The 15364-nt window shown below is 40.8% G+C and overlaps 1 pseudogene; it reads left to right on the top strand.

Annotated features, from left to right (window-relative positions):
* Positions 1-12850: 12850 nt before the first annotated feature.
* LOC143686791 (pituitary homeobox 2 pseudogene) lies at positions 12851-14945 on the top strand (annotated as a pseudogene).
* The last annotated feature ends 419 nt before the right edge of the window (positions 14946-15364 follow it).

Here is a 15364-nt window from a genome sequence, read left to right as displayed (position 1 = left end):
GGAATGGATAGACGTGAAGGTAGTTCATTAGTGGGATTATAAATAACATCGTCAAACTGAAGGTGAATGGGATTGAAAGGAATATATTATAGAGTCATGTATTCCACCAGTTACCTCTACAATTACAAATTGTGGTAGTTCTTACACAAATTACTTCAAAGTTTTGATAGTGTAGAGTCGACAATATAGGTGTATAGGGGAAAACTAATGTTGCGTGCTATGGCCTATAGTTAACAGGAAGACATCAAAAGTACCACAGCAATACCAGAGGTAAATAATTGGTGGGGGGGGGGGTACAAATAATAAGAGGAGGTTTAGATTTGATATTTGGTGAGACTGTGTTTATCGATTCTTAGTCTCTTAGAACCAATGAAAACTCTAAAATTCACAGTGTTGATAGCTGTACAACTGAGGACAATGTAAAATATGGGTTGTTTAGCTTAGACATTATCTATTATGCCCAATAGATGGGGGGCTGAGGGGTACAATGACTGAGGAGGAGAATGTTGAACTGTTATGTATACATACAATGGAATATTGTGTGGCTACAAAAAATAATGAAGTCCTCAGGCATGCAGCAAAGTGAATGAATCTTGGAGACATTGTTTTGTGCAAAATAAGCCAGAAACAAAAGAACAAATATGGTATGGTCCCTTTTAGAAAATTTGAGCCTAGATTGTAAGCTACTATAACAATCACAAGTAGAGTCCCTGGAGGGACTGGAGAAAAAATATGGAACAACTAAACTTTCCCACCTTGGAACTCTCTGGCACCTTCTCAAACATTAGGGACTCCCAAGAAAATAATCCAAGCCCTTGATTTTTTTTTTTTTTTACAAGGGTAGGCACTGGGAATCAAGGGTCCTCTGGCATGGCAGGCAAACATTCTTGCCTGCTGAGCCACCATGACTGGCCCTCAAGCCCTTGATTTTGAGGCTCGCCCTTATGAAACTTATTTTTGTAGCACAGAAGCTATGACTACTATAATTATGCCTGAGAGTTGCTTCCAGAAAACCTCTTTTATTGCTCAAATGCATCCTCTCTCTCTAAGCCCAATTCTGCAAGGAAAATCATTACCTTCCTCCCTACATGGGACATGGCATTCAAGGATGAAAGTCTCTGACAACATGGGATGTGACTATTAGGGATGAGTTTGGCCTTGGCCCTGTGGGATTGACCATGACTTCCAGACCAAAAAGGGGAAAAGAAATGTAAGAAAACAAGGTAAGTGGCTAAGAGAGTTCAAATGTAGCCAAGAGGCTAGTCTGAAGCTACTCTTCTACGAACTTCAGCTAGATATTCCTAATTGCCTCAGTTTGCCCACCCCCAACCAATATCATTCCTGATAACTCTGAAGAACACTCAGGGCTCTATCTGAAGTTCTAGAAATGATTGACGTGCTAAGTTTATTTTTAAGAAACCTAAACCTTTCAGATGGTTCTTAGGCCAGTTAAATCCTGAAACCCAGAGTTACAAGTGTCTCCAAGAACATCAACCAGTTGCGTCCTCCTATCCTATATCATTGGCACCATTTTTCAACATGAAAAAGTTAGAATGGGCATAACCCAAATATTCTTAAAGAGTGGGAGAAGGCTCAAAGGAGAAAGAGAAGTTATAACAGAGAAGCTAGGACTTAACAACTTCCTATTGTGTATTATTACTGAATCATTATACCATTCCTCTTTAATCTTCAGTGTCTTGGAGCAGCTAGAAGGAAAAACCTGAAATTGTGCAATTGTAACCCAACCAAACTTTGAAATCTGCTGTATACCTACTTGTTTAAATGTACTTTAAAATTTATTGCATTCCTTATATATGTTATATCTCACAACAAAAAATGCTAAAAAATAATAATAATAAAAGGTCCCAACTACAGTAAGTCTGCACCCACAGGAATGGATTAAAAGAGCATAGCCTCTTTGGGGTACATGACAATTTCAAACTACCACAGAGGTAATCACATAGGTCCCATCATGCGGAGCCTTACAGCCAGGGAAAAGACTTTGGATTTCACCATATGAGCTAAGAGAAGCTGCTAAAGGATTTTAAGCACAGAGGTGTCAAGCTAATTTATATGTGTGCTGGTTTGAAGGTATTGTACCCCAGAAAAGCCATGTTTTAATCCTGATCCAATCTTGTGGAGGCAGCTATTTCTTTAATCCTCATTCCGCACTGTTGGGTGGGATCTTTTTTATTATTTCCATGGAGATGTGATCCATCCAATTGTGGGTGGTAACTTTTGATTAGATGGTTCCCATGGAAATGTGTCTCCACCCACTCAAGTGGGGTTGCTTACTACAGCCCTTCTGGAAAGAGCCTATATAGAGAGAGCCTCCAGAACCAACAGAGCCCACACAGACAAAGATGTTTGGAGATGCATAAGGAAAACACCCCCAGGGAAGCCTTATGAAATGAGAAGAGAAAGCTTGCAGAGGTTACCATGCGTCTTTCCAGCTGACAGAGGTGTTCCAGACCCATTGTCATTTCTTGAATCAAGGTATCTTTCCCTAGATGCTTTTGTTTGGACATTTTCACAGCCTTAAATCTATAAACTTGCAACTTAATAAATTTCCTTTTTTAAAAGCCATTCTGTTTCTAGTATCTTGCATTCCTAAAGCTTGGACAAACTAAACAATATGTTTGTAAATCTTCCTGATTGCTGTGTGGAGAATGGATGGAGCTCAGAAGCACAAGTGGAAATGATAGGACCTGTGAAAAGGCTATTCCAGGGGACAGGTGCCAAATAGGTGCCAGATGATGGTGGTTTGGACTAGGTCAATGGCAGTGAAGTTGGAAAGGCAGTGGAGGGTGGGTGGGGGGTAGGTTTCAAGAAATATATTTAAGGGGTTAGTTGCGAATGGTGAAGAAAAGGGAGGAATCAAGTCCGGTTCCTCAGTTTGAAATCTGAGCACTTAGTGAGACTAAGGAAGGAGTTGATTTCGAGGCAGAATAGAGGAGCAGGGGCTACGGAGAGCAGGGAGGTCTATATTAAATGTGTTCAATTTGAGATGCCCATTACTCATCTAAATAGAGATGTTAGCAGTACAATTTACAAGGTTGCAGCTCAAGGGTGAGACCAGGTCAGAGCTATCAATTTTAAAGTAATCAGCAAATAGGTGGCATTTCAAACCATGAGACCAGATGAGATAAATGAAGAGAGATGGTAGATGGAGCAGAAAAGAATGTCACCGACCAAGCATTGGCATATTCAGACATTTAGAGACTGGCTGGAGGAAGAAGAGGAGGAGGAAGAATCAACAGACGAGATTAAATTGAAGAAAAACCAGGAGAGTGGTATGAGGGAGCCTGGGAAAGGAGAGCATTTTAGGAAAAACGAATGATGCCAAACACAATTTACATAAACACTTAGAACTGTCCTTTACATTGAGTAGGATGGAGGTTCTTGATGACCTCAGAAGAGGCGGTTTTTTAGTGGAGTGTTAGGAAGAGAAACGAGATCTGAGTTGAAGAATAAAAAGTCTTAGAAAATGGAGACTACTGCAGACAACTGGCCTGAGAATTAGTGGAATGTGAAGGTAAGCCATTTGTGGCAGTCTTAAATCTCTTTGAATAATTCACAACTTCCCATAGAGCTTCTGCAAACAGTAGATACAGGTTAATAAACATGAGTAAATGATAATATTCATTCATTTATTCAATGTGTAAATCAGCGATGTTGTACAAATCAGTGATGAAACTTTGCAAATAAAAAGATGGAAAATGCAACCTCTGCCCTCTAACAATTACTAGTTCCCTTAGAAAGGGCCAGGTTTTCCAATATAATATCACAGGAAATGTAATATTTCAAATATAATATTATAATATAATATTACCTGTAATATTATATTACAGGTCATTACAGAAACTAACCCAAGGACAGCAGCTCTGCCTGTGGAGGTCAAAGGTTTCATTGCTGGCACCAAGTCTAAAAGTCAAGAATAACAGAGCATTTATTACATGCCAGACAGCCCTCTAAACACATTGCAGATATCAACTCGTTTAATTCTGACAACTGTGTGAATTGGGTATTACTATTATTTCCATTTTACAAATGATGAAACATAGGTTTGGTTAACTTTCTGAGATTGTACATCCAATAAGTGGTGGAGCCAGGATTCAAGCAGTCAGACTTCAAGCCTTGCTTTTAACTCACTTATGGTTCTCAAAGTGTGATCCCTGAGTCAGTGGCATCTGAAAACTTGTTAGAAATGCAGATTTGGCATCTCCCCACCCCACCACCCCACCCCAGACCTATGGAATCAGAAATTCTGGGGACAGCTCAACAATATCTATTTTAACAAACTCTCTAGGTAAATCTGATGAACCCTAAAATTTGAGAACCACTGCAGCCCCACTACACTGCTTTAAAAAGATAAGAAGATTGAGCATGTGTACCAAGGCAGAGTAGACTAGAAAAAAATGATTTGTTGCAGAACAGTAGGCAGGTATCTCAATGACTTGAATACCTCTTTTGCATCACTTCAAATCTTCTGATCCTCACCTCTCACTCCAGCCACTGCTATGACAACCACTTCTGTGGTTGACCAACTTAGCACAGGTATGACCTGTGCCTTTTCTCAGTTGCTCCCTGTACCTCCCACTTCTTGCATGGGAACTTCTCTGACACCAGCTGTTGGATGCCCATGAGAACCACATCACTCACATATTCCATCTGGAAGAGTGGGGGCATTGACCACCATGGCACCATCTCTCACCAGTAGAGGGGGATGGAGAGTGATGAATAAATGCTTCTTCCTTTTCATGCTCTGGGCAGGCAGTTCCGAAACATATAACATAACGTTCCTCCAAAAGTGCCAGCAAGATCAAGCATGACCTGCCCATAGGGGAAGCCAAATTAATAACATCTCCCTGTATTAGTTTTCATCCTTTCTGTTCCATTTCTCAAGCCCCACGCTCCTGTTCTTTGGGATTCAATTCCCCAAATAGGCTCCCAGCCTTTGTTACAGGCTCTGTTTCCAGGGGAATCCAGGCTGAGACAGCCATGATGGCTGAAGTGTTGACTATGTCAAGAGAGGTCGGAGAGAATCAAACTGTGAATGGCCAATAGCTACAATGCCCACATGGTAGGGATCCAATCGCAGAGGGCACCTATGCGATTGGATCAGATTTTTGGTGGATGCTGGATTGAAGGAAGGTGCAATCCGATAGAGGAAAGAAAGTTGGTTAGGAGATATTTTCAGCGGTCCAGGAGGGAAATGATGAAGATGTGAAATAAGGTAATCTTGGTGGAGTTACAAAAGCAAGAACTGATTCAAACATCACTGAGGAGATAAAATCTCCCAGAGTTGCTAATTAGATGTGAGAGGAAAGGGAGACCAAGAGTCAAATATGGCACCAGGTTTCCAGCCTGAGCAACTCTATGTGAGAAGATGCAATTCACACAATTAATAAATAAAGGACGGTAAGTAAATCTGGTGATGAGGGAAGTAGATGAAGAACTCAGTTTGTGTATATTCAGAAGAGTATGTGTAGCCACCAGGCAGTTAGTAACAGATTCATAAGGTTCAGGAGAAAGGTCTAAACTAGTTATCCCACCTCGACTCCCTAAACCTGATTCTCTCCTCTGCCTCCTCTAGGATTTGCATTAGATTTCGCTTCATCCTTTACTAGTCAAGGCTGGGTATGGCTTCTCCTGCATGTCCCCACTATACCCAAAGCTTCTATCAGAGAACTTATCACATGGAAGCTATTCAGGGGAAACTGGGGAGGTAGTTGAGCAAGATGGTAAGAGGAAGGTGTCGATTTCTAGCGGGGAGAGAGTTGGATACCTTTAAGTGCTGACAGGAAAAGCCAAAAAGGAAAGATAGATTGAAGGATGGAGGATATGGGCTCAGCGCACACAAGGAGCGATTAGCCTTGATAGGAGAGGTTCTTATTGCACTGTGACAGAGGGTAAGGAGGAAAAAATAGGTAGGGAAGGAAAGAAGGAAAGAGTAGGTGGGGATGCAGCTCCATGGGTGAGGTTGGTGGTGGCCATATGAGCAGTGTCCCTGCAATTTCTACGTTTAATGTGAAGCAGGAATCTAAGTCATCTGCTGCTACAGAAGGAGGTGTGGGACAAGTCTCAGGAGAATGGAAGAGGTGTGAATTAGGGATTGGGGAGACTGGGATGGGTTGAAGAAGGAAACAAAGTAAGAAACCTGGGCACAATAATCAACCACCAAAACTTGCAGATTTCAATAGGATTTTCCATGTTATTCAAATCATTTCTGGTTGCTTTCGTGAACACCTACAATACACACGTAATGGCTATTTCCCCCAAATCGAAGAGCAGGAGAATGTTGGTGTCCTGATGTCTGCCCTTGGTTCCCAAACCGAAGGAAAGATGTGACAACAGGCAAGCCCCTTCCTCTGCCTTTGTGTTCTGTGGTTTTTGGACATAGCACTTTCTTTTCCATTGCGCTGCCTCTGCCTTACCCCTTCTTAGAGGGCCTTGCTCTGGGACTTCCACAGTCCATCCCCTTCCCACAAAGCAGGGAGCCCAGGGGCCAGAGCCCAAGCCCCAGACCTAACTCCAAACCTCCCAGAATAGGGCAAATACAGTCCTCTTTCCCTTGTGAATCCCTTTGAGGGTGGGTCATTCTACATGGGTACACATCCCTAAGCTTAAGCTGTGTTGAGGGGCAGCATTTTGCGGGGAGAGGGTTGTGGATATAGACTGGATTGCAAACTGAGGTATCCACACACATACATACAAAAGCCCTGGTCATGCAAATTGTGGGAGTGGTGGTGGTGGTGGGGGTTGCAAAAGGGGCATCACGAGCTGGGGACAAAGCTCTCCCCATTCTGCCACGATCTGATAAGAAATTCTGAGAAATCCAGGAATTCCAAATGAGCCTTGACCTTCCAGGTAATTATGAGCATTTATTTACCATGGTATAAGACTAAAAACATATGCTCTTCCAAAATTTATTCTCTTGATTTATAACTCTTACATATTTGGGCAAAAGGCATATAAGTCTTCATTTGTTCTCTTGCTTTAGGCTCCCAACATGGTTGAGGTGGACCCACTTAACCACACAGGCTTCCCACCTGTCCAGTCCCAGCACGTTTGGCTCGGGTTCCCCTAATTATCTTAGCAGCTGATACAATCTGAAGAATCCAAGCTACAATCTTGCCAATCTTGAAAATTCTGAGAAGGCGGACTCTTTTTCTGGGGGCTCTATCCCATGAAAAGTTCTTTCATTGTAGCTGTTCTCCTCCATCTCAGGCTATTAAGCTAGAGTAGCTTTTTGAGGCCTGCAAAATCTAATTCTTCCCCTACTCTTGGGTAAGGGGCTGGCATAAGGCTCTTTGAATGACAACGGGTTAAGGCAGCTTCGCCTTCCCTCCCCTCCTGTAACATCAGCTTCCATTTCCCCTTCCAGAATGGATACTGGCCTCCATCCAAGGATTCATTCTCAAATACGAAAAGCAAATTCATTCCCCTTCTCTCTCCCTCTCTCTCCCTCTCTCTTTCTCTCTGACTTACACAACATGGGTATGAATTTCCCATTCTCCCCACCTCCTCCTCCAGTCCACCTCCATTGCCCTCACATAGCCCTTCCCCTCACTGATTTTCCAATAGGACTGTCAGCACTGATTTGCTGAAAAGGATTTTGACCACAGGTGACTCTCCTGGCCATTTCCTTTTTAAATTCACATAACATACACTCCATCCAAGGTAATAATCAATGGCTCGCAGTATAATCACAGAGTTGTCCTCAACATTTTTTTAATGTCTTTAACCTTCTCTATTTGCAACTTTGGCAGACAAGCCTATGCGCATTTAATGTAGACTTAGAAGATATGAAAGAGCTTCTTTGGGTCATTTTATTTGGAAAATTACACACTTGCACATAATATGAACCACTCAGTGACTTCAATTCAGTTTATTATCTCTGCCCCTAAACTATTGCTCTTCTTGCAAACTCTGGTCTCGAATGTTTTTTTCATTTGGTACAAATTCAACTTTCTTTTCAGAGTTGAGGGCATGAGGCAGATTATCGTCACCATTATGAAAATGTATGTAACACTTCACAACTATAAGATGATTTAGCAATGGAAGAGAGAAGATCATTTCAATTCAGAGACTGAGGAGGGCTGTTGCAAAGGGAAAATCAGTTATTCACTGTACCTCCTTAGAGAAACTTGCTAATGACATTTCTAATGAGAGCAATCACAAATGTTTCTCCATGCTGCTCTGAAAAATCATTCCTAAACTTCCAAGCCAAGGGGAAAAAGCTGCTTAAAAAGCTAGTTAGATACCTACGTTATTCTAATTTACCCTTTTCCCTCAAATATGGAAACTTAAGCCTACTCCAGTAACACATATTAATGTCACATTTTCTAAACCCTCCAGGTTGAGTTAGTTACATTTAAGCAAAACTAAGCATTCTTTTTTTATTTTCCAGGTGCCTGAAGTAAGATAAATACTTTTTTTTATTTAGGGCAGTTTAAAATTTGTGTTGAGGTTGACAATTTCATAGCTAAGATCCTGGCCTCTTTATTAAAATTCCAGGCTGCTGAAGAAATTTGTCCAAAAATATATTCATCCACCATTATGTGTGTATATATATATATATACATTGCATTTATATATGAATATGTGTTTATATACACATATATATATAGAGAGAGAGACCACCGCATAGTGTTAATCTAAATATGTAATTTAAAATATATCTTAAAGAGCAAAAATTACATATATATATAATTTAAAGAGACTACAGTTAGAGATCTAGGATATTAAGGAGAATCATGTCATTTAGACTGGTAAAACTTATTTGAGTGTGGTAACAATGATCTGAAATGATTCCTTCTGCCCAGCAGGCATATAATGGACAACCTGTAAGAGATATGTACCCTTTTTGCATGTTGTGGATTGTGAGGGCACTATCTAGGACCTGCCAGCCTCAACTTAACAGCTGGACACCATTGGATTTTACCTGCCCCACTTCAAAAAGAGGACACACCACTGTCCCTTTTTCTCATATATTTATTTATGCCTCTAGATAAGAAGGATCTCTATCTCTTTTCTTTTGTGTCCCCACTGTACAAATTAAAACACTTATTCCATTGTTCTACCTTATTTGTTCACATTTCTATCTTTTGTTAGCCCCTCAAAAATAATGAAAATGTCTTCAATTCAGAAGGAACAATGGGAATTCTTAAACACTGCTAGTAGGATTGTAAATTATTAAAATAACCTCAGAAAACAATTTGACAAGATTAAGTGAAGCTGAAAATGTTCATACCCTAAGATCCAGTAATTCCATTCTGATGCACGTGCCCTAGAGAAAACTCTTGCACATATTCATGGAGACATGCATGAGAATGTTCAAAGCAATCTTATTTCTAGTAGCAAAACAACAGAAACAATCTATATCCATTAAGAAGAGAATGGATTTTAAAAATTGCAGTGTATGCACATATTGGGACAGTATGTGTATTAGTTTCCAAGAGCTGCTGTAACACAAATGACCACAACAGAGTGACTGAAAACAGTCAAAAAAATTTTCTTACAGTTCTGGAGTCTAAAAGTGCAAAATCAAGATGTTGGCAGGGCCATGCTTTCTTCACAGGCTCAAAGGATGAAACTTTCCTTCCCTCTTCATAGCTTCTGGTGGGGGCTGGCAATCTTTGGTGTTCCATGGCTTACAACTGCACAACTCCTGTCTCTGCCTCCATCTTCACATGACCTTCTGCCTGTGTGTCTCTATCTTCACATGTTATTCTATTTTATAAGGCACCGGCCATATGGGATTAGAGCCTACCCTAATCCAGCATGACCTCATCTTAACTTGATTACATCTTCAAAGACCCTATTTTAAAATAAAATCACATTCGCAAGTACCAGGCTTAGGACTTCAACATATCTTTCTCAGGGACAGAATTCAACCCATAGTATTATGTAAAAGTAGAAATTAAAGAATTACAACTACAAATATCAACATGGATGAATCTTCCCAATTATAAAGTTGAACTAAAAAAAGTGCAAGCTACAGGAGAAAAAAAGTCATACAATGCCATCTGTGTATGTGCCAACATGCATAAAATACTAAAAATAGAAGATGATATATATTAAATTCAGGATAGTGATTCCCTACTGGAAAGAAATGGGTGGATGTAAACAAGGAAGGTAGGCAGGAGAATTGGCTACATTGGTAATGTTTTCCTTCTTAAGCCAGGTTGTATTGTGTGAGTGTTTATAGACTTTTTTTTTTTTTAAATAATGCCACTATTTAATGAGCAGCTACCCTGTGCAGGCACACTATAGGTATTATATGAGATATTCAAAACCATGCAAGATAGGTATATGTCTTTAAAGGGGATGGAAATGCTTAGAGAGATGATGAATTTTCCCTGAAACAGCAAAGGTGGGGTTTGAATATGAAACTATTTAAAAATTATATGTTATGCATTTTCTACCACATATGCATTATCTTGATTTGGTTTTCTTTTGGGGGCCAACCCTCCCCCAACCTAAGGCCCTATGGCTGACTCCAACTCCCAACTCCAGGGACAGACACATAGTCCATAACTAGCCCATCAGAGCACTCCCTACTGTTAGGCCGCTACAGAATCTATGACTACAGTCAGGTCAATGTATCAGGTCAATGAACACTATCCTGGGATCCTTATGAAATTATTGGAAAATACACATTATCTGTTTGTTGGGTTTGCTTAAGTAATAGGAGAGAGTTAATGTTGGGTGTTGTAAGTTGCTTGGTGGCTGGGATGGGGTTGCTGGATTTGTAGGGTATAAATTCAGACTTACTGGTGGCCATCTCTGTCACCACTTAGGGACACCACACTTGTGAAACACAAAGAAAACAACACTGAGAAAAGGAAAACAAGTGATGAAAAAGAAGATCTCTAACAATACCATTTAAGACCTAGACAGTTCACTAATGAGCCAACAAATTCCCCTTTCCTGAGTTCAGCTTCAGTTGGGTCTCTTGTAACCAAAATTATCCTACTACATTAGGCTATTTTACTTTGTGCTTTTATAAAACTATAGTCCTCCTCTTCCTTTCCTCACATATCAATACGTTATTATTAATGTACTTGAATATATTTTGATGATTATGTCTACTCATCCAGACAATAAGATCCATGAAAGTAAGAAGCATGCCTTATTTTGTTCATCATGGCAGCCTCCATGTTTTCCATAGCAATCAATAGCTTGTTAATAGGCATTGGTTGAATAAATAAACAAATGAGCGAACATAGAGCTCATACTGAACTTTTACATTCACAGAAGCACAATAGCACAGCAGAGCCACAGCAGATACCTATAACAATCAATCTAGTCCTCCATTCATAAACAGGAATGAATAACCAAGGATCACCAAATATTTGGGAAAACATTTCCTAGAAGTACTAGATGAAGAAATATGACAAAATGTAGAACTTGAAAACACAGGGAAAAAATTTGATAAAAGATTGAAAAGTTAAGGGACATGGAGGCTCATTTCAGAAGGTTCAAATCATCTAATAAAAATTCCAATAGGACAGGCGCATGCACCGCACGTGGATGGTGCCTGCCCAGGTTCCCCGGTCAGTGAGATGGCCGCCTACTGGGCGGTGGGAGAGATCAGTGAATGAGCTCCCCAGGGGTGAGGCTGTGGCCCTGAAACCTGCAGCCACGCACCTCAGGGAGGGAAAGAGGTACCAGGCAGGCAGCCGGAGGAGGAAATCTTTGAAGGATCCCACTAAGAAAATGACAAAGCAAGCCACACACTGGGAGAAGGTGTTTTCAAAATGTATCTGATAAAGGACTTCTGTCCAGAGTATATAACGAGCTTATTCAACCCTCTAATAAAGTGACAGACAGATACTTGACAACAAAACTGTGCAGATGGCAAATAAGTACATCAAGAGACACTCAACTGTCATCTATCAAAGCAACACAAAACCACAATGAGACACCATTCAACCACCTTACATCACTCAAATGGCCAAAATGGAAGAGACTCACAACATCAAGTGTTGACAAGATGTGGAACTCGAATTCTCATACTTTACTGGTAATAATACAAAATACTACAGCTAATTTGAAAAAAATGTTTTGGCAATTTCTTATAATATAAGAAATTACTTTACCATCAACCCAGCAATGGCACTCCTAGGTATTTACCCAAGAGAAATATGGGTAAATATTGAAAATGAAATCTTGTCCACACAAGGCTTGTAGTAGAGTACTCATAAATGCTTTATTAATAATAGTAACAAACGAGAAATAAATAAATGTCCATCAACTGGTGAATGGATAAACAAAATATGATATATCCATATGATGAAAAACAAATCGTTGAGAAAAGGAACTACTGATGCGGGCAACAACATGGACATATCTCAGACTTGTTAGGCTAAATGGAATAAGTCAGGTACCGAAGGCTACATACTGTGTGATTCCATCAATATGAAATTCTAAAAAAGGCAAAACTATTTTGACAGAAAGCAGCTCAATAACCAGGAGTTGGGAGGAGGGGGAAGTTGACTGCAGAGGAACACAAAGTAAATGCTGTGAAGTGGTGGAAACTGTTCTGTATCATAACTGGCCTCATGGTGGTTTCAGGAGTGTGCACTTGTATTTGCCAGAACTCTGAATTGTACACTTAAAATTGGTGAATTTTGTTGTATATAAAGAATCCTCCAATTTTTTAAAAAGCCGATTAGTTTTTGGCCTGAAAGTATACCACAAGCAGCGGGCCTTAAGGTAGAGATGTTTTCTCTTTTCCCTAATTCATCCTCCATGATCTAAGACCAAAGGAGCAAGAGCCTAAGAAGAGGGAGGGGAAAAAGTATCCGCATCTCACTCTTTATAAACCTGACTGATAGCGGGAATGAGGAAAGCTTTATCTCGTATTGAGACTGAACAGGCAAGATTTTGAGAAACTGCAAGGCACTGGAAAGTTGTAGGATTGCTTAAAATATGATTATGAAGAGGTGTGAGAGCTTTAATAGAGATTGGTTGAAGGCAGCAATTAGAGAAAGCAGTTTATACCTCTTGAGGCAAGATAGCTCAATAATTTTACTATACTAGTCATTAAGTTAGTGTAAACAAAACATTCTGGCTAACATATAATGTATCACTCACATAATAATGTATTTTTCAAGTGTATAAGATCCCATTGCAATTAATAAAATATGAATCACAGAGGGCCCGGTCTCTCCAGAACATCAGATAGTTCTATCTCCCTACCCCATATTATTGACAGCCCCTTCCAACATGAAAAAGTTAGAATGGCCATAGCCCAAACACCCCTAAAGACAGTGATAGAAAAATCAAAGGTGATGGTGGAGTTATACAGAGAAGACAAGATTTAATAAATGAATGACTGCTGAATCATTAAATTGATATATCTTTTAGTCTCCAGTATCTTAAAGCAGCTAGAAGTAAAACCTAAAATTGTGGAATTGTAACCCATGCCAAACTCTGAAATATGTTCTCCAACTAATTGTGGTGCTGCGCTTTGAAATGTATTGCTTTTTCTTATCTACGTTATTTTTTACAAAAAAGAAAAAGTCGATTGTGATGATAAAAAAATATTTATGTCTTCTAGCCTCTATATCCTATATTCTAGAGCAGCTAGAAGAAAAAATCTGAGTGGTTATATGATAGCCCATGACAAACTCCCGTATCTGTCCTGTAACTACTTATTGAGGGCAGTTTTGAAAATTATTGCTTTTTTCTTTCTTTGCTTTGTGTATATGTTATATTATACAATTAAAAAGTTAAAAAAAAAATCCAACAGGACAGAATAGTTAAAATGAAGGTGGGAGATAACCAAATTGGTACAGGAAAAAAAAAAAAAAAAAAACAGAAGGTGAAAGAATGACATGAATATTCGGGTTGGAAGTACCCAGCACCATGAGTAAAACAGTCCATATGTAGACATATCTTCGTGGAGGTCAGAATACCAAAGCAAAGGGAATGTATGAGAACAACAAAACAAAACAAAAACGCTATATGCAAAGGACGAAATTTCAGACTGGCATTACAAGTCCTGCCAAGAAAGTAGATTTAGGAAGACAAAATAATGGTTCAAAATTCTGAGAGAGGCCGTTGGGCAGGATCGAGCTGGGTTGGGCGTGGCGAGGCCAGGGTGGGTGGGGGATGAGAAGAGAGCAGGAGGTTGCAGAGCGGCGGGTTTTGGGGTTCCCGACAGTTTATCACCAAGCTCAGGGACTTTTAAAGAGCTGATGGGGGTGGGGGTAGGGGTACTTGGGGGAATCGTGGGGTGGGGGGGAGTCGGTCTTTTGCTTTTTGATTTGGTTGTTTTGCTAGGGGGTGACGGACCCGGGCCTCTTGAGGGTGCCCGTTCTAGGAAGTTTAGTTCAAGAACCGCTGGGTCAAGTGGGGAAAGCGGGAGCGCAACCAGCAGGCTGAGCTGTGCAAGGATGGTTTCCCGTCGCAGTTCGACGGGCTCAGGCAGCCCTACGACGACATGTCCCCTGGCTAGTCGTACTACAACTGGGCCTCCCAGGGCCTCATGTCGGCCTCCCTGTACACTACGGGCGTCTCCTTCTTCAGCTCCACGAACGTCAGTCCCCTGTCCTGGCAGAGCACGTTCTCCCGGCCCAACTCCAATTCGTCCGTGCGCTGGCCGTCCAGCATGGTGCCTTCAGCGGTGATGGGCGGCCCGGGTTCCCGCCTAGGCAGCGTGAGTAATTTGAATCACTTGGGCAGCCCGTCGCTGAATTCCGCATGCATACGTCCACAGGGACACAGGTCATTCGAGCCTGGGACGCCTGAAACTGAAAGCAAAGCAGGACTCCTGCTTCGGGGACGCCAGAGTGCTCCACCGAGGTCTAGCCTATGTGCTGGGCAGCCCCAGCGCGGTGAGACCGCCCACTGGGACCCTGGGACCAGACTGGATGGGGCAACTCCCCCGCCTTGAAAGGCTGGGAATAAGGCTAGAAGGTCGTGGGCACTAAGAAGAGGGAGGAAGGGAGGAGATACAGAATTAAAGAGACCCCTCCTTTGATTTCAAAGGAATTTCCTCAGTGTCTGACACCCTTCACTAAAAATATTTCCAGCAGTTGTAAGGCCACATACACAAATATTTGACTGGATATGACATTTTAACCTAACTATAAGCTTGTTAATCTTTAATTTTAGCATTGTTATTAAAATGACTGGGAGGATGCATATATATATATATCAAAATGTCAGTTTAATTTTACAAAAGGAGTTGGTCTGAGAAAAAAAGGAGAAAAGTCTGGAGGACTTTTGCACAGAACTGTACAGTATTACTAAGGGTAACTTAAAGGATAAAAGGAAAGAGAGGGAAAGAATATATAGATTTGACAAATAAAAACTAAAGGATAAGATGTAGAGTCAAGAACTGCCTTTA

The sequence above is a fragment of the Tamandua tetradactyla genome, chromosome 6 (genome assembly GCF_023851605.1).
Source record: "Tamandua tetradactyla isolate mTamTet1 chromosome 6, mTamTet1.pri, whole genome shotgun sequence".
In the NCBI taxonomy this organism is placed as follows: domain Eukaryota; kingdom Metazoa; phylum Chordata; class Mammalia; order Pilosa; family Myrmecophagidae; genus Tamandua; species Tamandua tetradactyla.
Note: the sequence above shows the minus strand (reverse complement) of the source record. Positions and strands in the feature narration are given on the sequence as shown.